This window comes from Natator depressus, chromosome 5, assembly GCF_965152275.1.
Source record: "Natator depressus isolate rNatDep1 chromosome 5, rNatDep2.hap1, whole genome shotgun sequence".
NCBI classification, from domain to species: domain Eukaryota; kingdom Metazoa; phylum Chordata; order Testudines; family Cheloniidae; genus Natator; species Natator depressus.
The window spans coordinates 104,533,532-104,560,208 of NC_134238.1; the positions used below are offsets into that span (position 1 = coordinate 104,533,532).

Below are 26,677 nucleotides of genomic sequence, written 5' to 3' on the forward strand. Positions count from 1 at the left end.
ATAAAATTGCCTAAATCTGGAAAGATCTGTATTCCATTACCAATCCCACATAACATCTACTAGTTCATCCCCACCACTTACAAAAAAAACAAAAACGGATTTTACAAGGAATAATATAAATATTCATAGATTTTACATACATGTATCTATATATATATATATACATACATATATAATATACATTAATATATAACACAAAAGTTAAAATGATAAAGTCAAAACAAAGCGCTTCAACCTTGTCAAAATGAAGAAGTCAAATAATTTCTGTTGATTTTTTTTATTAAAAATGAAATCAATATATTTCCATTAAATGTCTTGACTTTGTCAAATAAGCATTTTGTGATGGAAAACCATTCAATCAGAAATTTTTTGACCAGCTCTACACACAAAGTATCTTGTCATGATCCAACTGCAGAGAGGTTCTCTGGGAATAATTTAATACTTTCCATTTATAAACCGGAATGGTCTCAAAACAATATTGACTCTAGAAAGTCAGTAAAAACCTTTGCAATGACCATTATTAAATATTCTACATTACATCAACTGATCCATACCACTCAGGGAAATTCACACAAGTCTTTGCTCATCCCGGATGTGTGGGTGTGTGTACAAGAAAATAGGTCACCAGAAGTCACACTTGCACTGTAGAGGATATTGTCATCCATAAATGCTATAAATATTTAGCCTAACCTGTACTTAAGATCTATTTCACAGAGATATTTTTATATTTGTGATAGCAAAGGGTATACAAGAAAGTATTCAACCCAGTGGTTCTCAAACTAGGGCTGCCGCTTGTTCAGTGAAAGCCCCTGGCGGGCCGGACCAATTTGTTTACCTGCCGCGTCCACAGGTTCGGCCGATCACGGCTTCCACCAGCCGCGGTTCGCTGCTCCAGGCCAATAGGGGCTGCAGGAAGCAGCACAGGCCTAGGGATGTGCTAGCCGCCCTTCCTGCAGCCCCCATTGGTTTGAGCGGCGAACCACGGCCAGTGGGAGCTGCGATCGGCCGAACCTGCGGATGCGGCAGATAAACCAACCGGCCCCGCCCACAGGGGCTTTCCCTGACCAGGTGGTGGCCCCAGTTTGAGAACCACTGATTTAACCTATAGTGCACATGCTTATCTCAGTGATATTTTAGTGAGACTGTCCTTGCTTCAGGAAGCTACAGTGAATGTGCCCTCAATACAGAGAAGCTGTAGTTTCATTAGCAAATGAAGAGATCATTCTCTCACCAGTACAGTATGAAAAAGGCATGAAGGAATATTACATTGCAACATCTCAAAAAAAAAAAAAGGCAGTTTGTTTCAGGTGGCCACAAAAATATCTATAATCAATTTCAGCTGCAGTTTCCAATTACTGATAGGCCAGCAAGCAAATTGCCAAGCATGTTGGTTGCAATAATAAAATGTACCTCAAGAGGCTTGGACTGGTAAATCCGATACAAGCAGAAGTCTTTTTCTATCTGGTCTTATTCACTTGAGCCAGCAACAGGAAACTATTTCAGTGGTCTTACAGAATAATAGTCCTGGTAGAGGAGAATACTTTCTGTAAGGACTTACCTGGCTCTGGAGGCTTGGAAGCTGAACAAAAAAAATCACTCATCATTGTAGCTACAGTCTCTGAATGAAGCGGTGGTTTTGCTATACTCTGTAACGCTCTCTCTCAAGAGACATGAGAGGGTATCATCACTGAAGAGACTGAAAATTAGGCTGGATAATATGTAGAAAATGTACTGTAAAGAATAAATCCAAAATGGCAGGAAGGGAGATTGGACTAGATTGGCATTTCACAGCCTTTTCAGGTTGAAGACCTCATATTCAAAAGCCAAACATTTATGACTCCTTTACATTTATGGTAAAATATTTTTAAAGGTTGATAAGCCTATATACGTTATTTACTTGTGTATGTATTTTGAGAAGTTGACAGAGAGTACTTGACCATGAAGGGTAACTGTACGCAATGAATGGGGAGTAAGATTTTCATTGCTTTAGACTGTAAAAAAAAAAAAAAAAAAGTCAATTTCTGAATCACAGACTCATAGATTTTAAGGTCAGAAGGGACCAACATGATCATCTAGTCTGACGCCCTGCTCATTGCAGGCCACAGAACCTCCTATAATAGACCCGTAACTTCTGACTGAGTTACTGAAGTCCTCAAATAATGATTTAAAGACTTCAAGTTTCAGAGAATCCACCATTTACACGAGTTTAAACCTGCAAGTAACCTGTTCCCCTTAGTGCAGAGGAAGGCACCCTCCACCCAGGGCCTCTGCCAATCTGACCCAGGAGAAAATTCCTTCTCGACCCCAATACGGCGATCAGTTAGACCCTGAGCATGTGGGCAAGACTCCCCAGCCAGACACCTGGGAATGAATTCTCTGTAGTAATTCAGAGCCCTCTCCATATAGTGTCCCGTCACTGACTGTTGGAGATATTTGCTGCTAGCAGTTACAGATGGACCACATGCCATTGTAGGTAACCTCATCATACCATTCTCTCCATAAATTTATCAAGCTCAGTCTTGAAACCAGTTAGATTTTTTTCCCCCACTACACCCCTTGGAAGGTTATTCCAGAATCTCACTCCTCCAATGGTTAAAAACCTTCACTTAATTTCAAACCTAAACTTCCAGATGACCGGTCTGTTTTTGTGTTAAATAACTTCTCTCCTTTCCTGGTATTTATCCCTCTGGTATAATTATAGAGAGCGATCATATATCCTATCAGCCTTCATTTGCATAGGCTAAACAAGACAAGCTCTTTGAGTCTCCTCTCATAAGGTAGATTTTCCATTCCTCAGAACATCCCAGTAGCCCTTCTCTGCACCTGGTACAGTTTGAATTAATCTTTCTTAAACATGGGAGACCAGAGTTGTACATAGGATTCCAAATGACGTCTCACCAGTGCCTTGTATAATGGTAATAATACTTCCCTATCTCTAATGGAAATACCTCACCTGATGCATCCTAGGATTGTATTCGCGTTTTTCACTGCCGCATCGCAAAGGCAGCTCTTACTCAGCCTGTAATCAATCACTACAGCCAGGTCTTTTTCCTCCTCTATCACTTCCAATTGATACATCCTCAGCTTATATGAAATTTTTTTACTGTTAGTCCCTAAATGCATGACCTTACACTTTGCACTATTAAATTTCATCCCATTTCTATTACTCCAGTTTACAAGATCATCCAGCTCTTCTTGTATGATATTCTGGTCCTCCTCAGTATTGGCAATACCTCCCAACTTTGTGCAAATAAAGTTTGCAGATGACACAGTCTCGCATTTTATGCCAAGGTAAGTAATAAAAATATTAAATAAGTTTGGTCCCAAGACCAATCCTTGCAATAGTAAACTCCCTCCAGCCTGACAGCTCACCTTTCAGTAGGACTGGTTGTAGTCTCCCCTTGAACCAGTTCCTTATCCACCTTTCAGTTCTCATATCCATCTCCATCTTCTCCAATTTACTTAATAATTTCCCATGTGGAATTGTAACAAATGCCTTGCTGAAATCAAGTTAGAATAGATCTACTGCATTTCCTTTGTCTAAAACATCAGTTATCTTCTCAAAGAAGGAGATCAGGTTGTCCGTCACAATCTTACCTTTTGTAAAACCATGTTGTATTTTATCCTAATTACTGTTAACCTCTATGTCCTTAACTACTTTCTCTTTCAAAATTTGTTCCAAGACCTTGCATACAATTGAGGTCAAACTAGCAGGCCTGTAGTTTCCCAGACCACTTTTTCCTGCCTTAAAAATAGGTAATATATTCGCAATTCTCCATTCACAGAGTATGACCCCCGAGTTTACAGATTCATTAAACAGCCTTCCTATTGGGCTTGCAATTTCATGTGGTAGTTCCTTTAATATTCTTGGATGGAGATTATCCGGGCACCCTGATTTAGTCCCATTAAGCAGTTTGAGTTTAAATTCCACCTCAGATGTGGTAATTTCTACCTCATTTACCACCTTGCACTTCCCCAAGCCCTTCATTAGCCTCATTAAAATGGAGGCAAAGTATTTGTTTAGGTGTTGGGCCATGCCTACATGATCTTTAATCTCCACCCCATCCTCAATGTTTAGCAGTCATAGATACTTAGATTCATAGATACTAAGGTCAGAAGGGACCATTATGATAATCTAGTCTGACCTCCTGCACAACGCAGGCCTCAGAATCTCACCCACCCACTCCTGCGAAAAACCTCACCTATGTCTGAGCTATTGAAGTCCTCAAATCGTGGTTTAAAGACTTCAAGGAGCAGAGAATCCTCCAGCAAGTGACCCCTGCCCCATGCTACAGAGGAAGGCGAAAAACCTCCAGAGCCTCTTCCAATCTGGTCTCACCAGTGCCTTGTATAACCGTACTAAAACTTCCTTATCTCTACTGGAAATACCTCTCCTGATGCATCCCAAGACTTCATTAGCTTTTTTCACAGCCATATCACATTGGCGGCTCATAGTCATCCTATGATCAACCAATACTCCAAGGTCCTTCTCCTCCTCCGTTACTTCTAATTGATGCATCCCCAGTTTATAACTAAAATTCTTGTTATTAATCCCTAAATGCATAACCTTACACTTCTCACTATTAAATTTCATCCTATTACTATTACTCCAGTTTACAAGGTCATCCAGATCCTCCTGTATGATATCCTGGTCCTTCTCTAAATTGGAAATACCTCCCAGCTTTGTATCATCCACGAACTTTATTAGCACACACCCACTTTTTGTGCCGAGGTCAGTAATAAAAAAATTAAATAAGATTGGTCCCAAAACTGACCCCTGAGGAACTCCACTGGTAACCTCCCTCCAGCCTGACAGTTCACCTTTCAGTAGGACCTGTTGTAGTCTCCCCTTTAACCAATTCCTTATCCACCTTTCAATGTTCATATTGATTCCCAACTTTTCCAATTTAACTAATAATTCCCCATGTGGCATGGTATCAAACACCTTACTGAAATCTAGGTAAATTAGATCCACTGTGTTTCCTTTGTCTAAAAAATCGGTTACTTTCTCAAAGAAGGAGATCAGGTTAGTTTGGCACGATCTGCCTTTTGTAAAACCATGTTGTATTTTGTCCCATTTACCATTGACTTCAATGTCCTTAACTACTTTCTCCTTCAAAATTTTTTCCAAGACCTTGCATACTACAGGTGTCAAACTAACAGGCCTGTAGTTACCCGGATCATGTTTTTTCCCTTTCTTAAAAATAGGAACTATGTTAGCAATTCTCCAATCATACGGTACAACTCCTGAGTTTACAGATTCATTAAAAATTCTTGCTAATGGGCTTGCAATTCCAGGTGCCAATTCCTTTAATATTCTTGGATGAAGATTATCTGGGCCCCCCGATTTAGTCCCATTAAGCTGTTTGAGTTTCGCTTCTACCTCAGATATGGTAATGCCTACCTCCATATCCTCATTCCCATTTGTCATGCTACCATTATCCCTAAGATCCTCTTTAGCCTTATTAAAGACTGAGGCAAAGTATTTGTTTAGATATTGGGCCATGCCTAGATTATCCTTAACCTCCACTCCATCCTCAGTGTTTAGTGGTCCCACTTCTTCTTTCTTTGTTTTCTTCTTAGTTATATGGCTACATAACCTTTTACTATTGGTTTAATTCCTTTTGCAAGGTCCAACTCTACTTGACTTTTGGCCTTTCTCACTTTATCCTTACATGTTCTGACCTCAATAAGGTAGCTTTCCTTGCTGATCTCTCCCATCTTCCACTCCCTGTATGCTTTCTGCTTTTTCTTAATCACCCCTCTGAGATGCTTGCTCATCCAGCTTGGTCTACAACTCCTGCCTATGAATTTTTTCCACTTCTTCTTTCCTTGTTTTCTTTTTATTTACACATCTATATAACCTTTTACTATTGGTTTTAATTCCCTTTGCAAAGTCCAATTCTGCTTGGCTTTTGGCAGTTTTCACTTTATCCTTACCATAAATGCATGACAGCAGGATGTGCAGGGACACTTAGTGTGTGGCAGATTTTACACACTACCTCGTCACAAACTAAATGTTCACATTGTTCGTATGTCACATAACTGGTAACTTGTGACAATGTTTGTGTAAAATTCTAATGTAACTTTACTTTCTTGTGTGGTAGCCAAGAGCACTTGCAATTTTTAATTATTAAGATAGGGATAACAGACATTTTTGATTATTGTGTTTCAAAAATGCCTGAGTTTGGTCTAACAAGATTTCCTTGCTTGTTTTGGGTGTTTATCCACATGATGTCAGATCTCCAAAAGAGCTAAATTACTTAAAACCCCTCCAGTTTTGGAAGTGAAAACATATTCATTAGCAATACTTCTGTGCTATCGCAAGCTCTTCTGTATTTCCATTAAGACTGATTTCCTAATCACTGCTGCTTCAAGAGAGGTGACTGCCTGAGTTAAGCCATTCTAACATTCTTCTAAGGATATTTTTCGGACAGTATAGATTTAATATGAGTTGTTTCTCCTTCTTAAATTTTTACCTTGATTAGACAATAGGTTGTTTTAAAAAGTGAATTTAGTACTGGCAAAAGGTTCTAAACTGACAAACCCTAGAGACTGAAGTTCTCTGTCTAACCAAAAAAGAAATATCAGTTCAGACTTCCACAAGCTGCTCCACCATCTTTGAACCAAAGGGAACATAACTAGGTATGAGGTGCAGTTTGTCCATGGCCAATTTGATTTTTGATCTGTCTGATGAGACTGAAAGAAGATGCAATCTAGTATAATAAGTTGTGCTGGTTTCATCACATGGTCATTGGTCTGTCGCATTTGGAGTCAATCTACCAGCAGATTTCATATAGACCACCAAATAACTGTCAGACTTAAATAATTTTCAATCTCAAACAACCTGCCCTGGATTCAAACTAATGATACAGAAGTTACAGCCTCCAAATCCTTTTTCCTAAATCCGAAAGACATCTAGCTGATAATTAGTGTTAACAATTTTAATGTTTTTATTTTCCACTCATATTCAGAATATGACCACAGTATATTAAAAAGTTTGATAGTGAAGCTATCGTTATTGTTCTGGGTTTTTTTTCCTTTCTATGATCAAAATAAGTATAATATTCTGGCTTCTTTCCCTTCCCACTCCATTAATTCTGCCTTTTTTCATCAGCTACAAATACAGCAGTTGTCTTTCAATAACAACATTGACCCAGTTTCCTGCAAAGTTCCTTCTATTGGTGTAACTTAAGAAAGTGCCATTGAGAGCTAGGCAGAAATTTCTCCATTCATAAAAGTCTAAGGATGAAATCTTGGCCCCACTGAAGTTAATGGGAGTTTTGCCATTGACTTAAATGGCAACAACATTTACTCTGAGAGCATGTCTACATGAGCACTTACTGTGTGGCAAAGAGAGGGTGTAAATCTACAGCACTCCAGGATGCTATGCACTAAGTGGCTGTGTAGACCCTGCTGATGCACACTAAAAGTTTCCTAGTGCACTCTGACATAGTACTCAATGTGCCAAAGGCAACTTTTAGTGCACAGAAGGAACGTCCACACAGACACAACGCACAGCATGCTGGAGTTTGCTGCACAGTAAGTGCTCATGAAGACATGGCCTTTTTGTTACTCCTTTAAAGAACAGAGACGTTGGAACTCCAATACATCTCAATGACTGAAATAGCACTTCCAGGCTAACAAAGATGCATTACTTTTTTACTTTAATTCAGAGTCATCTATTGTCCTTCTGATTTTGAGATTGTAGAGCAGAAGCTGTAACCTGGTTATATTTTTAATAGATTTTCAGTTAGGTAAAATTAGCTGATTTATAAAGTTTTCATAAATTGGAGAAATTGTTTCACTCCTAGAATCATCCTCTTTAGCATTTAATTTGTCAAGCTAAAATTTGGTGAAATACTTAGAGACTAACCAATTTATTTGAGCATGAGCTTTCATGAGCTACAGCAAGTGAGCTGTAGCTCACGAAAGCTCATGCTCAAATAAATTGGTTAGTCTCTAAGGTGCCACAAGTACTCCTTTTCTTTTTGCGAATACAGACTAACATGGCTGTTACTCTGAAACTTGGTGAAATACATGACACTTGATACAGCACTGAAACCATCTCCAAAAGAAACTGTGAAAGTTTAGAATGATTTAGCATGGCATATAGCGTACAGCATATAATAGGCAATACCTAGGTAGGTTTAGGTTAAAAAAAAAAGAATCTAAGCACATAATTTATCCATGTTAATTTGTTTCTCCCCGCCTCCCAGGCTTTTAATCTCCAATGATTGCTCCAAATAATTTTATTTTTGAATGTTTAGGACACATGATTAGAGGCATTTTCTCATAATCCCATAGCCTAAACTTGAGTAATAAGATCTTCAACATGCAGAGGAAACTATTACTCAGAGCAAAAAACAAACAAACACAGGGCTAAGATTTCTTTTTTATATAAAATATAAGTTTGCATATTTATCTCATATTTATTTACTTAATTTTCTTTAAAATCACTGGCTAAATACTGCAATATAGAAGTTTGTTTGAAAAACTGGAGATGTAGATAATTCTGCTTAAGGGTATGCATTTGGTTCTAGGATCATTCTTATTTGTCTTGGACAAAACATATTACTGAATGGAACCACTGGGTGTACATTTACACTAAGAAAGCACAAAATGGACTGGGTAATTTTATTACTTTTAATAAAATTTGCAAATATGCTAGCTAAAATAATTCTAAGAGTGATCAAATCACACGATATAGGGCACAAATTAAGCTGTTATTCACCTGCAAGGATCAGGAAGAAATTGTTCCTCCAGGCACAGTTTGCACAACTGACAGGACTGTTTTCATCTTCCTCTAAAATATCAGACACTGACTGTGTGGAGTAGCTGATATTGTTATTCAAAGGTATGGTAGGTGGCAGGATAGTTCAAAGGGTCCCTCTTCACACAGCAATGAGGGCCCAGAACGCTGCATGTTGCCACCACGAGCGGGCTCTGAAACGTGTGGTGCTTTTATAAATGAAAGACTATATCTGCTTAAAAGCTTTCCTTTCATTACTTGAAGAACTGCCCAGAGCTGAAAGTAGGATATCATACAAGAGTGGCCAGTGGTCCTAGCTATACCACCAACGTACATTTTTATTGATCAAGTATACTCAAGTAAATACTGTAATGAAAGTAACAACAAGCAGTTGCATAGTATTTTGTGAGCGTGACTCCACAAGCCCTTAATGCATCAAACTCTCACTTACTTCTTTTAGTGCTGTTTGAATGGAGTGTTCTGCATGAATGGGACCTCTATTTTGCAGGGGCTTTGCTAGAATTAGCTCATTAATCTTTGCAACACACATTTAAAGTAGCAGAGTACCATACAACTTCAACTGCATGAATGTCATGGGGAACACTGAATGAGCTCAAAGGAAATCTTCAGAGGGTTGGGCAGGACATAATCTTGTTTCAAACAAGGAAGTTTGGATAAATGAGAGTATATTATATCATCACCCTGATTTTACAGATGTAATAACTGAGGCCCAGAAAAGTTAAAAGATTTAGTAACAATGATATAACTTGTCATGGTTAGCATTCATGAGTTCCTGGACTCCAGTGCTACTATGACTTCCACTTTATTGCAAACAGAACAGTCAATATGTATCTTCTCACTAGGATGAATGAAGAGGAAGCACAGAACACTTAAATTACTTGCCTGAGGTTATACAGTGAATCAATAGCAGAGAAAGGAATAGAAACCAAGGCTCCGGATGCACCCACCCACTGGGCTGTGATCTATCCATTGGACAGTAGCATTTCTCAAAATTGTTCTGAGAGTTGAGGAATATGTGAATACCACTCTTGTTCTCCCAGCTGAAGGTCAAATTCAGCAAAAATATTTTTATTAAAACAAAGTATTTCTTTTCTGAAAAAAGATCCTTAGACAATGACTTTATTATTGGGAGGAAGGGATTTGCCAGATCCCCTGTGGAACCTCAGTACTTCCTCCTAACTTAACTCCCTTACTCATCTCAGCTGTGTAGAAACCATCGGTCAGCCAAGCATTGATTGAACAGGATGCAGCTACCCCTCAGACTTCTCCTGTAACCAGTGAGATAGCTGTTGAGCAGAGCTGGTAAAATAAAGAGGCTGGGGGAAGGAAATACTGGACATTTTTGGCAAAGTGTTTTGTTAAAATTTGGAAATTAATAATAATAATACATTGCAACCAGCTCTTCTGCTGAGCAATGCAAGCACATCCCTGAAACTTCTGGAACGGATAATGCTGAGTCCACAACACTGCAGAGGATTATTTAATAGATTCCAAAGCCAGAAGGGACCATTGTGCTCATCTAGTCTGACCTCCTGCATAACACAGGCCATAAGAACTTTCCCAAAAATAATTCCTAGAGCAGATCTTTTAGAAAAACATGCCATCTTGATTTAAAAATTGTCAGCAATTAAGAATCCACCAGGACCCTTGGTAAATTGTTTTAATTACCCTCATTGTCAAAAATGTAGGCTTTATTTCCAGTTTGAATTTGTCTAGCTGCAACTTCCAGCCACTGCATCATGTTATACCTTCCTCTGCTAGATTGAAGAGCCCAGTGTTTGTTCCCTATGCAGATATTTATTCTCCATGCTCCTCCTTAATCTTCTCTTTGTTAATCTATATAGATTGAGCTCTTTAAGTCTATCACCATAAGGCAGGTTTTCTAGTCCTTTAATCATTCTCAATACTCCTCTCTGAACCATCTCCCATTTTTAAACATCCTTTCTGAATTGTGGGCATCAAAACTAGACACAGACCAGCAACAGTCGCACAAGTGTCAAATATGCAGTTAAAAAACACCTATTTTAAAAGCCATATCACAAAATGACATTTCATTTGAATAAGGTAATAAGCAAATCAATACAAACTTACCAGTTTACCACAATATGCTCCCAAGACAATCACTGACTGGAGGATTAAAAGTGTAAGACACCTCAAGTTTTCCCTGTAAGATACATATATATATAAAATTTTTACATTCACAACAGCAAATCTTGATTCCATGAAAAAGACAAATAGTAGGTAGACAGCATCTACAAATTAACACCGCTGCATAACAGCATAATAAAGTGGAATTCATACAAGAGTATAGTACATAAAGTATCAAATAAAGGTCAGATATACTAAATGATATGATTCATAAGACATTCTCTGATGAAAACATTCATGCTACATGAATTGTGTAATTAACTACAATACCCATTTATAATCTTCTTCCCGACATGCTATTCTACTAAAAACAAATGTTGTTTCAATGAATTGTTGTTGTTTTTAAAATGAAAACAAAACAAAACAAAAAAAAACCCACTGATATCAGAACCAGAGGTAAATCATTAGCTTGTTAAATACCCATGAGTTATTACCAATGCTCACAGTTCTTACACAGACATGATGTTAATCAGCCTGGTGAATTATCTTAATGGTTTGTGAAAACTGGATTGTAGCCTTGCTACTAATAAAGCTAACATCCGTCAACCCCACTTACCCATACCCAATGTCAATCACCACCCTACAGGGATGTATTTTATCTCAGTTACTTAATCTTTTCCACATTGACAGAAAAAAACAGTGCTTTAGCAGTATGCTCAAACTATATATGGGTCTAATACTACATTCTCTGCACATGCCAAACTCATTGAAGTCGATTAGAACTTGGGATACGCTGTCAATGAAGAATCTGGTTCTCCAGTATACAACTGAAAATACAAATACAAAGGAGGTGCAATTAAAAAGCACCTTTACTTTTCTTTGTGCATATCTTTATAATTTATTTAAAGATGAATTTAATGATCTTCTAGTCCATTTCCCACAGCACTGATTGCATATTATTTGTAGCTTGGAAAAAATAATAGTTTTTTATCACTCAAAAATATTGCTTTATAATCTAACTTCTTAATCTCCCAGTTCCTTCCATTTACAACCTCCTACATCTGTTTTTGTGGCATAAATTGCTCTGATGACCCTTCTGACAAGCATTCATTCCGTATGTCAGCTGTCAGCCAATGCTAAATTATTTTAATTATTTATGTGTATCCTTGAAAATGATGATCTATCACAAGTTCTCTTTTCTCCTAAAATGGGTAACTGCTGAAAAAGAGCTATTTTTCTGTTTACTATTTTACAGAGTTGGAAAATTTAACCTTCATTTTCCATTTCTTTGCAATTCATGACCCCCAAATGTCTGCTTTAAGAAATAAACAATAATCTACAATAGTTTGTTGAATTCAATATCTTCCACGATGTAAATCCTCTAGCATTTACCAATTTCTTTTAAGGTATATCTTTTCTTTAAATTAAAGTATAATTATTTCCCTACATGAAAAAGATATGTTACAAATCTTATTAACTTGCATTTTCCATGGCATTTAGGGTTTTTTACCCCTTCCCAGTGCCTACCAAAAGTTTAAACCTGCTTGCTGAAAAATGCCAACAAGCTGCAAGCAACTGGCAGGTGAGGTTGAAGTATCATGCTCAATAAGATGATAATTATTATCATCAATATCTGACATTTTTGAGGACAAGGTGAAAATTTCAGAGAATGATACTAATGTGAAATGACAATCCCTGGAAAGTGAACTTTCGGCTTTGGACTTAGAAGCCTCTGTACTCTGGATCAGGGTGACCAGATAGCATGTGTGAAAAATCGGGATGGGGTGGGGGTTAATTGGCACCTATATAAGAAAAAGCCCCCAATATCGGGACTGTCCCTATAAAATTGAGATGTCTGGTCACCCTACTCTGGATACTTACAGTTCTGTTTTTACCACGTTATAGCACAACACAGAACCACCCTCTGTGATATTTATAGTTGGTAGACATTCTCAACGGTTACCTTTTTGTTTTTCTTTTTTGGCATTGTACTTTTCAAACAAACTGTTATTAAATGAGCTACTGTCTAAATTTATGAGGACAAATTCTTGATTCCACAGAGACAGTTGCAGTGAAGTCAATGGGAATTGCACCTTTGTCACTGAACCAGAATTTGGCCCATAGAGCTTACCTCTACTCCTAACATTATTTAATACTCCGGGCCAAATCATGCCCTCATACCTAAAAACACAAATCGCTGCACAGGAAAGAAATCTCTGTAAGGATCCCACAATGGCCTACATCACTAGCGGAATGAAGAACTTTATATGTAGCATCAAAGCAGGCTTATATTTATGTAATTGTCTCAGAGAAGCAACCCCCTTATGCCAGCACCACTGTATGTTTTGCAAGCTATCTCGGCAAGTGATGTTGTAAAATAAACAGAGTCTAAAAAATAAACTGAGACTAAGGGCAAAGGTCTCGTGAGATCTGCACAATATTACCCAGCTTTGTTTCCCCTTTCCATCCTCAGTGATGTGTACATTTTCCAGTGATATTAATGGCAGATGCACATGAAGTGAGAGCACAATTCAGAAGCTGAATACGACTTAACTTGACTATGCTTGAAATGAGGATGTTGCCATTCATTTTTTCACAACCATCCCACGGAGACATTTAGGAGGCTATTCAAGTTACCATAGTAAAAACCCTATTTCAAGACTACATTGATGGGTTTAAATTAATAGTTATGGTACACAGAAATGAGGTGTAAATGAGGCACCCAGGGAAGTCACTGTATTCCACCACTGTGTAAATACTGGAACAATGTAAGAGTATACACAACTAGAAAGATTGCTAGAGGGTGAAAGTGGGATCCAAATCTGGGCTTGAGGTACCTCATTCCAAGGTTTTGGTTTGTTTTAGTCTGAGCAAGCCTGAATCAACAAGAATCAAGACTATCTGTTCTGTTAGTAGCTTGTTTATTATACGTACTAGGGTAGTGCCTAGAGCTCCCATTCAGAGACTGAGCCCCATTCTGCAAGACACTGCCTACACATATGACAGAAACATAGCTCCTTCCCCACAGAGCTTAGAATCTAAATCTAAAATGACAGACAACACAGGTGGACACAATGTAGCCAGGTCGGTCCCAGGATAGCATAGAGACCAGGTTGTGAGGTAATATCGTCTATTGGGCCAACTTCTGCTATGAGAGAGACAAGCTTTTGAGAGACACAGAGCTATTCCTCAAGCCAAAAGCTTCTCTCTCTCACCAGCAGAAGTTGATATTACCCTTACTCCCCTGGTTTCTCTAACAGGTGGGTACAACAGACAGGGGAAGCACAAGTTAACAGTGAGACAGTATGTCATGCACTAGGGACTAACAAAGAGATTTTTTGCTATAAGCTGGGAACATATCAGTTGAAAGCAACACAGGAGGAGAAAGACCTGGCTGTACTGCTTTATCACAAGATGACTATGTGATGAGGCTGTAAAAAAGGCTAATTCAATGCTCGGATGCATCAGGTGAGGTATTTCCCAGTAGAGACAGGGAAGTGTTATTGCCCTTATACACGGCACCGATGAGACCTCATCTGGAATAGTGTGTGCAGTTCTGGTCTCCTATGCTTAAGAAAGATGAATTCATGGAGCAGGTGCAGAGAAGGGCTACTGGGATAATCAGAGGAATGGAAAACCTACCTTACGAGAGGAGACTAAAGGAGCTTGGCTTGTTTATCCTAACCAGATGAAGGCTGAAGGGAGATATGATTGCTGTCTATAAATATATTAGAGGGATAAATATCAGGGAGGAGAGGAGTTATTTAAGTTAAGGGCCAATGTTGATACAAGCACAAATGGATATACACTGGACATCAAGAAGTTTAGGTTTGAAATTAGATGGTTTCTAACCATCTGAGGACTGAAGTTCTAGAACAGCCTTCCAAGGGGAGCACTGAGGCCAAAATCCTAAATGGCTTCAAGTCTGAGCTTGACAAATTCATGGAGAGCATGATGAGATTGCCTGCAAAGGCATGTGGCCCATCTGCACCTGCTAGTATCAAAAATCCCCAATGGCCAGATATGGGGCACTAGATGGGGAGGGCGCTGAGTTAATATAGAGAATTTGTTCCCAAGTGGCTGGCTGGTGGGTCTTGCTCAGGGTCCAGCTGACCACCATACTTGGGGTTTGGAAGGAATTTTCCCCAGGTCAGATTGGCAGACCATGGAGTGTTTTTGCTTTCCTCTGCATCATGGGGCATAGGTTACCTGCAGGTTTAAACTAGAGTTAATGATGCATTCTCTGTAACTTGAAGTCTTTAAACATGATTTGAGAACTTCAGTAACTCAGCCAGAGGCTAAGGGGTCTACTAGAGGAGTGAGTGGGTGAGGTTCTGTGGCCTGCCATATGCAAAAGGACTGACTAGATGATCATTACGGTCCGTTTCAGCCTTAAAGTTTATGAGTCCATGAGGAGCATGGGTAATGTTTTCAGTTATGGACAAAAGTAAATAATGATTTGTGTCAGCAAAGTTTTATCTAGTCATATAAACAAACAAACAAACCCCAAAGAATATATAAAAAAAACCACAACAACCACATACACCACCCTAGTTTCATTTAGCTTGCATTTTTGTTTGGTTGTATTATATAGGTAGGCATATGGCATTCAAATAAGCTAATTAATAACTAAGGATTTTGTAAAAAATAAAAGTAATATGTAACGATCCCTTCCCCCTATTTGGCATCTGAGAATCCTGAATCATTATTTGGGTGACTGTTACTAAGGTATTGCATGAAAAATATATATAATTCTTATTTCTGTGCTGTTTTCTAACAGATAGGCTGCATATTTTTACCCCTGACAACCTTGCCATTCTGAATTCCCAGTGCCTTCTAGGTCTGAAATAAGTATAACAAAAAGCCATACAAAACTGACAGCCATTAAACTCACTCCACTCCCCTTTTCACACTGCATATATTCCATACATAAGCAGCATTAGACATTTCAGACACAGAAGCTCATTTATTAAGTTCCATAACAAGAGCAAGGATTTATTGAAGCTGTCATTAATGTATGCATGCTGTCAACTGGTCTCCCCACTGCCCATCTGGATCACATCCACCCTGACACCTGAGACACCCAAATGGTAGCCTATTGACAATAGGAGCATAGCCTGAGTGCTGCCTATCTTGCTTAATTCATTGATTCTTCAGACTGATAGCACCAGCAAATAGGAGTCCCATCTTTCCACTGAACTTCACAATCTTTTATCAGCATTTAACCATTACCCAAGAGATAACATAGTCACTCTGAAATGTGATCTAACCATTTGGATGTCAAGTTGTAATACAGGATGAGACTATCTCTTGCTCACGAAATTGTACAAGGCACTGCAAACTACTCCTGAAGTGCCACTTGAAATGTACATTCTGTCTTTATCAGTTCATAATTACTACTGTAATTAATTAGGTTTTCCCCCCATAGTGATTGATTAGTATTACCTATTGCCCTTCTGTCTTCCAAGTTTGATACATTCTGGTCATTGCCTATTCACTACGTTTTTCAGCAATTGATTTCTATGACAACTCAGACATAAGATGCATGCTTAGTTACACCAATTGTCTCTCACAAATGTGTGTGGTGAAAAACATCCAGGGCTTCTTTAGCATAAGATACAGCACTATCTGAACATCACTACCTGCCTACGCTGTTATAGCTAATGAGGTACCAGTAACTTCTGATCACACCAGTAGTGCAAGATTTTGCATATGACTGCAGAAATATTCTCTTACCATTTAAATCTGCAGAGAACCTGCATGGCAGAACATTTTATATAGTGTGACTAGTGTTTATTCCACTGGTATTACCCAGGGATAAATAATACTATTTGCACTGCCATTTAAAGCTGCAATATTAAACTACGTTCCTGGAAAAAAAATGACTAGCTCTCCAACAGCTGTGGTCAAATTTTTGATTAATTATCTATTATTTTAAATATTTTTACAATCAGGCATGTATGGTATCCTTATATATTGATTACAAATAGGAAACCAAAATACTGACCAAGGCCCCAGTCCAGGAAAACATTTAAGCATGTGCTGAAATTTAAGCGTGGACTCATGTCCCAATTATTTCAATGGGTCTAAGCACATGCCTATATGCTGTCCTGAATAGGGATACTTTCCTTAATCAGGGCTATAAATCAGTGCACTTGTTCCTTATGAACTGTCAGAGATCGATATAAAAGATTAGGTTATTTTCTCACTCTCACTGCATTGGCACTATTGCACGTTCCTTAGCTGCACTGCACTTGAACACAAGTAATAAAGCAGGTTATCAAATCAGTTATTTGATCACTGTTTTCTTTGGGACCTTATTGTGTATTATATTAGATCAGAACAAAACCTTGTGTGGACTATCTTATTTGAATATCATGTAGGGAAGAACCGCAATTGCATGCTATCACTTGGCTGGCCCTTTAAGTGAGGCAGATGCCCAGGGTACCTGTAACAAGCTTCACTCAAAGGGATGAATCACCTGGTGGAGCGGGGAGCCCCGTGGGGCTAATAAAAGGCTTAGGAGAGCTAGCAGGAAAAGCTCTTGAGGAAAGGAAGTTCCAGAGGAAGGGAGCTCCCAGCGTGCCTGAACTAGGCAAAAGCTCTCTAGGCAGAGAGGACTGGGAGAGAACAGGGGCAAGAATGAAGAGCTCTCCAGGCAATGGAGAAACCTGAGAGGCCTTATAGCAGAAGGAGCTGCCGCTGGAATCTAGGTACAATTTAAAAGTCACAAAACAAAAGTATCTGGACTCTGAGGTGAGAGCCTTTAAACCCTCATTCAAATGCTCCTTTAAGAAGGCTTTATTAAGGGGAGATATACTACTGTAAAGTGTTTGGCTTCTCCTTGACTGGGCTGTTTAAGTGACTTCACTGGTACCTCATTAGGTGGGTGACACTAATGCAGGCCACAACAGAGCCACACACAGCCACAAGGGGGTGCTCAGGAGGCAATGGTGACCCCTTTTACACAAGTCTATTTGAAATACATCTTTAACATCTTCAGTATGTACCTATTATAATTTTGGGTACACATTACAGAGGAGGTTTTAAAACAACTCCTCCAAACCACTAAACAATTCATCTAGAAATTCTATCAACCAAAACAATCACAAGCTTATCGGAAGACAGCAGGGGACATATACAGAGGCAGATTAAGATTTCCTGGGGCCCTGGGCCAGAGCAAGTGGGGTGCCTCTTCCCATCCATTCTGCCTGCAGCGCCACCCCCATTCTGCCCCCCACTGCAGTCCTGTAACCCCTTTAGCTCCTTTCTGTCCCCCCTCCCCCCGCAGCCCCAAGACCGGAGAAGCTCTATCCCCATGCCACAGCCCTTAGGCACAGCAGGGAGTGAGAGCTCCTCCAGGCCCAGGACTGTAGCGGGGGTCCGGGTGCTGGGGCTTCTCCCGACCTGCCTGCCCAGCACTTCTTCTGGAGAGTGGGGTCGGGCACAGGGGCTTCCCCTGTTGCCCTATAGCTTCTACTGGGGACAGGGTAGGAGGCTGCCGCGAGGGGGGGCTTCCCCCATCCCACAGCTTTTTCCGGGGATGGTCGGATTGGGGGCTGCTTTGGGGGGCTTCGCCCATCCCACCCACCCAGCTGGCGCTGCTGCCAGGGAGCCAGGTCAGGGCATGGGGGCTTCCCTGACCCGCCCGGCAGCCAGGGTTCAGCAGATTTTTTCATGGCCCCCCAGTTGGCTGAGGCCCCAGTGGACATACAACACAATCAAACTATAAAATTATGGTCTGAACGCCTGCACTTTTATTGGGCCAGATCCCCAGCTGGTGTAAATTAGTAAACCTCCAAAGGAGTCAGTGAAGTTATGCTAATGTACACCATCAGAGGTATTAATCCATAAATGTTTTACTAGTTACTAGGCTGTAACAGTAGTCATTCTAATGGCTGTTTGGTGGCTTATAGAAAATGAGTTAGCAAACTTAATTCCATATATATTGGACAAATATCTGCATTACAAAAAACTCATGGAAGGCCTAGTCTGTTGCATTGTTGTTATCACATCACCAGGGCTGCCTCTACCAGGCAGTGCTCATGCAGATTGACTGCAAGAGTTTAAAGCCATTGTCCCCAAATGGACGTCTGAGAGATGCCAGCTATGGTATCTGTCAGTTTCAGGGTAACTGCACTGTAACTCTCCTCTGTCTCTTCTCTGCCCAAGAAATGCCATCCCTGATCTCAGGCATCTTGCCATCATCTCTCTTTTGGCAGAGACTCATATCTCACTCACTCTTGACCAGGTGTTTAGGCTTGCAGCCCCTTGGCACTTCACTGTGATTATCCATAGCACGTCTGTCTAATGTTCAGTTCCTGCTCTTTGTTTTCTCTCCAAGGATAATGACAGTGATTTACCAGGAATCAAACTCCTCTTCCAAAGCAGTGTATGTTTATTTAAAGATAAAAGCATACAGCAGATACATATAAAAACAAATGTCTAAATGCATTACCAGTAGTTCCTCATCATTCCTATGGAGACTCTACCAGGTTTTTCCACCCATACAGCAGGCTTGAGTCCACCCTAGGACACACAATTATGTCCATTCTCTGAATCAAAATGAAGGCTTCTGAATCTGTGTAGTCTTTATACCCCCCCAAAGCCTTCATTTCTCAAACTCATCTTATCTGGCCCATCTCTATCTAATAGTCTTTGAAGTGTTCACATTTTGCAGGTACAAAAAGATCAGACTACAGTGTCAATAAAGAGAAACCCAAGATAATGGTGCTTATTTGCGCATTGGAGAAGACCTTACAAATGAATGGCTGAGTTAGGTAAAAGATGAGATGCAATATTTTGTCCTCAATATTACTTCCCTCATGTTATGCAGAAGAAAAAATTTACACTCAATGGACCAGAAATGATTAATGAGGTAAAGGGAAGACTTTTTACAATGAGAACAGATGAAGTTTATTGTTTGGACTGAACAGTATAAGAACAGACCCCCACTTTTTATATTATATGCACATAAATATATGTAAAGAGCATAAATGATTTTAGAAGCTTCCTATACAGACCCAAAAGTAATGAAGATAAGCCTTACCAGACAACAGATGGGTAATGTTGGGAGAAGGAGTACTCACTCTGCCCACAGAGGATGGCCCCAAATGACTGGTCATGGGATTGAGCCTGATGTACTCCTGATTTAAGACTAATGACCACACCGCACCTTTAAGCTGGGGGGGGGGAAGCGGGGGGTGGGGGAGGTCAGAAGCTGCTGCAAAAAGGGTGAATGGGTCAACGTGGTGACACAGACTCATCCCCTGGGCAGAAGGATGGAAAGGTTGAAAAGGAGCAAGCCCTGGCAGGAGAAGCCCTTTTCCATGGAGCAGGTGAGGCAGCACCCACCCTCTCTCTCCTTTAGGTGGCAAAATATCAGTTTTGGTCAGGACCTGCTGTGGGCATTGTGTTAACCACCCCTTTTAGGAGGGCTGGGAAAGAATTTCTCTCTCATCACTAGATTGGCCTAAGTAGACTGGGGCTTTTCCTCATCTTCCCCACAGTGGGTTCAGGGATAGCTTTGACGACATGACACGCGAAGTGGGTTAGGCTAGAGGTCGCAACTCATTATGCAAGTGTGGGGCGTATGTCCAGTGCAGGCACTCCGTAGGGAAGGGATACAGTGACCAGATAAATGGCCTGGTAAAAGACTTAAAAAGGAGGTGCTGGCTAAAGGAATGGAACATGGCAGGAGGATTCGGGGCTCCTATTAATGGTATGCCAAGGAGCCCCCTTTCTTATAGCCTACCTTAACCCTCCTACAAGAGTGGATTGATGGTAAGGTCCAAGCAATGGATTGCCTGGGGGATTTGGATGAGAAAAAAAAGGGGGCTGGTGGAAGCCCCACAGGTAGTTATTGAATAAACATGAGGATACCTTCTGTGTAACCTTTTATTTGCAGGTAGTCCCAGACATCCAATAATAAAGTTGAAGGCTGATTAAAACCATATCAAGTGTCTACAGTCCTCCTTTTGGTATAGCTGAACAACAAAGAGCTATTGGACCTGAATAAGCCCAAGAACCTACTAATTATATAACTTCAAACTAAAGATAATGAGCTAAAATTCAGCCTGGCCTGATGTATTGAGATTCAGAAGCAGCATTCACAGGTAAAATGTTACAGTTTTTGCTCTGTTTTAATAGATCTGAGAACAATACTGAACACCCATTAATGCTTCACCTACTTTGTACATCTTATGGAAGTACTTTATCAGGGAGTTGCATCAAATACAGCCTGGTAAGCACTTCTTCAAAATTTTGGATTATATAAACATAGCTTTTGAATGGCAGTATATTCCTCTCCATTTTTTGCTATGCAAACAGCTCAACTACCATTACATCATCAGAACCCCATGGATATTGTCACTCTATTTTGTCCCACATAATCACATATGACTTTCTATATAGCAGCTAAAATCGTCTGATTAAGGATAACTGACTGGGATTTCCTTCAAAGACTATCAGGGTCACTTCTTAGGCAGCTGGAGGAATTCTTCATGATAAAGGTGATAGCGTTGCCTCACAGTAGAAATAAGATGAGATCCATCCAGAAGAACATTATGAGGCAAATCTTGATGGACTCTGATACAAGAGATTACGCCTGGAAATGGAAACCAGGTCTCCTGCTGTTGTCAACAGGCCTCATGGCCAATTGTCTCCTCTCCTTTCACAAGAGACTCACACAGAATACATATTCCATTTTAGGGAATTTACCTTTTCAAGATATGAAAATCCTTGATAGAATTTTCCCCATTTTCACCTTGTAATGGCCTAATGGCCTTTTAAGACCAAAAGAGGCCATTTGAGCAGGTCTTTGTGTAACACATTAGACCCCAAGAGAGGGAGAACTTGTGAAAAAGTTTGTAGAGATTTTTGATGTGAGCTGATTATTTCCAGGAACCTGAAGGGAAACGGAGGCAGGATACTGCAGTGGCAAGGGGCATGCTCAGATACTGCATCCTTTCTACTCCTATCCCCCACAAAAAAAAAAAATCCCTTTTCAATGAAGGGCTTCATATCACCAAAGATCGTATTGCAATCCCACCCTTCCAAGTGCCTGCTGAAAACATTTATTGTTCAAGCAGAAAAACAGTGAAGAAGCATCTTCATAAACCAGCATCTTGATTTTTTAAATATTTCAGTCTAATCATGTGATGAATTCCCCCAACTCCACATATTCCCTCCACTAAGGTTTCCCCAGTAAGAGCTTAAAAAGAAAATGAGTTTGTTAGCCATTAAAAAAAAATCATGTTTTAGTTTCCCTGCCAGGTGCTGTGCTTTGGGTAGTAAAGGCGAAAGAAAGAACAATAATCTATATTCTCTTTCCATGAATTTGAATATGGTCTATAACAAAACAAGTGTCCCTCCCTTCTTCCCACAGGTAAGTAAGTATTGGGATAGGAATCTTCAAGGGCTATGGTAGGATGCCATGTCTTTCAGAGTTTGGCCCAGAACTTCCTATAAGAGTTCTGCTTATTTGTATAGTAGCGCTATCACTCTAAATTCAGTTTATGCCCACATACTGGGATTAAGTGTCTTCTGAATCCATCTGAGCCCGGAAGGTCATAGCTCACAGGTGAGTGTCTTTGTAAGGGTGCAGTGCCCTCCAAATGACATGGAAATAGCAGGTGAGAATGGAGAATTGCAGATATGGCATTTTTATAAGTTTTCCTATTGATTGTTTTCTTATTTCAGAGTAGCAGCCATGTTAGTCTGTATTCGCAAAAAGAAAAGGAGTACTTGTTTTCTTACTGTTACAAAAAAAACCCCCAACAACCCACAAAACTGCTAGAGACCTTATGAAGACAGAAAAGTAAACTGGAAAGATAACAGCAAGAATCCTGAAACATGCCAAACATTTCAAGAGTGCTGACTTCCTGTGCTGCTGCCTCTTATTTGAGGAGGAGGAACCCACTGTCCTGCACTGGTGTCTGAGTTGGCAGAAATTCAATTCACTCATGTTACAGCTGTAGAATTGTAAAGCTGTATAAACTGCAAGAGAAGTGTATCAGTCTGTTTGGAGTGTTTATTTTATATGATCTTGCAATCCCCGTGCCTCTGGTGGAACACTGTGTTATACATGACAATGGGCTGAGTCAATCATTCTGCAATCAGCAGCATTTGAGTAGCCACTGTACTTTACACAGTCACACCTGAAGCAGAATGAATAGGAGCAAGTAAACAATCAGCATGCCCTATAAGCTGCATGCTGTCACCATTGGAAGTTTAATGGCAGTATTCAAACAGACTTACATACCAGTTTCCCTCTGCTTTCAGCTGTCCTACTTCTATTTCAGGGCTACATTAGGATGTTGCAATAAACCAGTCATCATGTTCTTTTATGTACATATATTGGCACCAGTTGATTCCTTGTGGCTAGACCTGTTTAACTGCACACTACCAGTTATGCAGGGTTGGATGAAATCACATAGGTTAACACATTAAGAATCGGATGCATCCGATGAAGTGAGCTGTAGCTCACGAAAGCTTATGCTCAAATAAATTGGTTAGTCTCTAAGGTGCCACAAGTACTCCTTTTCTTTTTGTGAATACAGACTAACACGGCTGTTACTCTGAAACCTGACATTAAGAATGTGAGACACATTTTTCAATATTGAAGCAGAAACATTTTTTGTTTTTTTAAAACAATTAATACAAATCATAGATATTAGATATTGAAGAATCCCATGTGGTCAATCAATCCATTCTATTATTAGTGAAGGGTGTTTCTGTACACTGTAAGTTCTGGTGTTTTATAAATCTAGTTTTAAATGCACCCAGTAAAAGGGCTCCCACCACTTCCCATCTCTCAGGATGTTTTCCTGATGTTCAGTATACATTTTACCTCTCTTATATCTACACTAGCACTTTTGTCGGTATAACTTATGTCACTCAGGTGTGTGAAAAAACAACACAAGTTACACTGACGCTCTCCTGCCGACATAGCTACCGCCACTCGTTTGGAGCAGTTTAATTATGTTGATGGGAAAGCTCTCTCCCATTGGCATAGAGTGGCTACATGAGAGATCTTACAGTGGAGCAGCCACATCAACACAGCTCTGCCGCTGTAAACTCTATAGTGTAGATATGGCCTGTTCCATCCCATTACTTCAAATGATAGTCCATTGAACAACTCTAAATTCCCTTTCATCCAAAGAAAGTAAAGCCAATAAAACTGGAGTATGGCAAACTTGGTCCAATATATTGATTCTGGGTGTTCAGCTTGCTTTAAATATGTTCATCTATCACCACTTCACACTAAGAGCAATAATCACTTTTAATAATTACAACTTATTAAATGAATGGTGGTTATTTACCAGTGAAGCCTAAAACAGAGCAACAGACAATCAAGAACGAATAAACCATTAGAAAGTATGAATAACAGGATGGAAAAGCCTTGGGAAGACTTTTCAAGACATCTCAATAAAAGCTCAGCAAATTTTTTCCAACCAAAACCTTCCCCTCCCCCCCCAATGAAATATAGATTTGGATTGACTGAAAGTTTTCATAAATTTATGTTGAATTTGCCAATTTTTTCATCCAGATTTTTTGTTTTGTTTTGTTTCAACATTTTCTAAACAAAAGGTTTTAATTTTTCTGTCCAAACAACGTTTCAGTTTGAAATGTCCTTCAAATTTATTTTAAAAAGTAACTTTACATTTAAACAAAATTATTTTAGATAAAACAAAATATTTCATTCAACTTTTTTTTTAAACTTTTTGGTTTACCAAAAATTTCCAAAACTTTTCATTTTGATTGGATCCAAAACAATAAAAACAAAAACAACCAGCTCTGCCAGCAAACTGAAAAATCAGTTATTCACACAGCACTATTCCCTATATTTAGGGCATCATTTTCTTCATGTTCTTATAATTATCTATCCTTCAAATGCTGACTTCCTCCTTCCAGTCTCAGAGCCAGACAGTGATTAAACTATGCCCACATCCAGCAATCTAAATGCACATGGGACCCAAGGTTTGGGTCCAGTACAGGAGCCTGGTCCAAAACGATTGCCTATCAAGGTTGGAACAATTGTGAAGTGCTCAGATATTACAGATGCCTATAGTAGATAGAAGATGGTGTTAAAGTGCAGTTATGCTTTTGCATTAGTGTGAAAGTAAGAACTTTGGTAACTATGTAAGGCCATTACATCTGTGATAATGGTTTTGCATTGTTATGAAAAATTGGAGGATTGGGCCAAGAGAAATCTGATGAGATTCAACAAGGACAATGGAGAGACCTGCACTTAGGAAGGAAGAATCGCATGCACCGCTAGAGGCTGGGGACCGACAGGCTAAGCAGCAGTTCTGCAGAAAAGGACCTGGGGATTACAGTGGACGAGAAGCTGGATATGAGTCAGCAGTTTGCCCTTGTTGCCAAGAAGGCCAAATGCATATTGAGCTGTCTTAGTAAGGGCATTGCCAGCGATCGAGGGAAGTGATTATTCCCCTCTACTCGGCACTGATGAGGCCACATCTTGAGTACTGCATCCAGCTTTGGGCTCCCCACTACAGAAGACATGTGGACAAATTGGACAGAGTCCAGCGGAGGGCAACAAAAATGACTAGGGGGCTTGGGCACATGACTTACAAGGAGAGGCTGAGGGAACTGGGGTTACACCTCTACCCCGATATAATGCGGTCCTCAGGAGACAAAAAAAATCTCACCACGTTATAGGTGAGACCACGTTATATCAAACTTGCTTTGGCCCCCCCATTCCTTGTTCCCTGACTGCCCCTTCCAGAAACCCCCATCCCTAATCACCCCCAGGACCCCAGCCCCTACCCAACCCCCCTGCTCCCTGTCCCCGACTGCTTCAACCCTTATCCACATCCCCCGCCCCCCGACAAGCACTCACCGGCAGCGGTGGGAAGTGGAGCAACGCAGACCCAGCCCACTCCACTGCGCTACATCCCAGCCACGGCACTCCGCTTCCTGCCGCCGGTGAGTGCGGGGAGGTTGGGGAAAGGACGCCCCCTGCACTCACCAGCAGCAGGAAGCGGCGCCACATGGCCCCAACCCACTCCACTTTCCTTGCCCTGGCCCCAGCCATGTTGCTGAGGGGAAGGTGGGGGAGGTTAGGGAAAGGTCCCGCACTCACCTGCGGCGGGAAGCGGACCGCCGGAGCTGGGAGCTGGCAGAGTGGAGTGGGCTGGGGCCGGGCTGCTCCGCTTCCGCTGCTGCTGGTGAGTGCGGGTGGATCCCTTCCCCAAAGGCCCCTCCCCCGAGTGACACAGCTGGGGCCGAGGTGAGGGAAGCGGAGCGGGCTGCTCCCAGCCCCCCGCTAATCCCACTCTGGATTGGGCCCCTCTGGAATGCCACTTTGGAACTGCGGGGCCCCCAAAAGTGCCCCCCCCAGCTCCTGCCTCCCAGGCCATGGGGGGTGGGGGTGTCCCTGACCACCCCCGAGACCCTCTGTGCCTTATCCAACCCCTTGGCCCCGGCCCGGCACCCTTAACACACTGCTCAGAGCAGCATGTCAGAGCTTTACCGTGTTGTATGCGAACCCGCGTTATATCGGGTAGCGGTGTATTTAGCCTACAGAAGAGTAAGGGGAGATTTGATAGCAGCCTTCAACTACCTGAAGGGGGGTTCCAAAGAAGATGGAGCTAGGCTGTTCTCAGTGGTGGCAGATGACAGAACAAGGAGCAATGGTCTCAAGTTGCAGTGGGGGAGATGCAGGTTGGATATTAGGAAACACTATTTCACTAGGAGAGTGGTGAAGCACTGGAATGGGTTACTTAGGGAGGTGGTGGAATCTCCATCCTTAGAGGTTTTTAAGGCCCGGCTTGACAAAGCCCTGGCTGGGAT

The 26,677-nt window shown here is 40.7% G+C and overlaps 1 protein-coding gene across 44 annotated transcripts in view; it reads right to left on the reverse strand.

Annotated features, from left to right (window-relative positions):
* PTPRD (protein tyrosine phosphatase receptor type D) overlaps positions 1-26,677 on the reverse strand; it is a 1,647,138-nt gene that overhangs the window by 1,257,415 nt on the left and 363,046 nt on the right. For 43 of the 44 annotated variants that reach the window (XM_074953350.1, XM_074953349.1, XM_074953347.1 and 40 more), the window contains one exon: positions 10,865-10,937. The exons of the other annotated variant lie outside the window; for it this stretch is intronic. The gene's annotated coding sequence lies outside the window, so the exon portion shown is untranslated. The remainder of the gene's footprint in view (positions 1-10,864; positions 10,938-26,677) is intronic. 44 annotated transcript variants of the gene reach the window in all.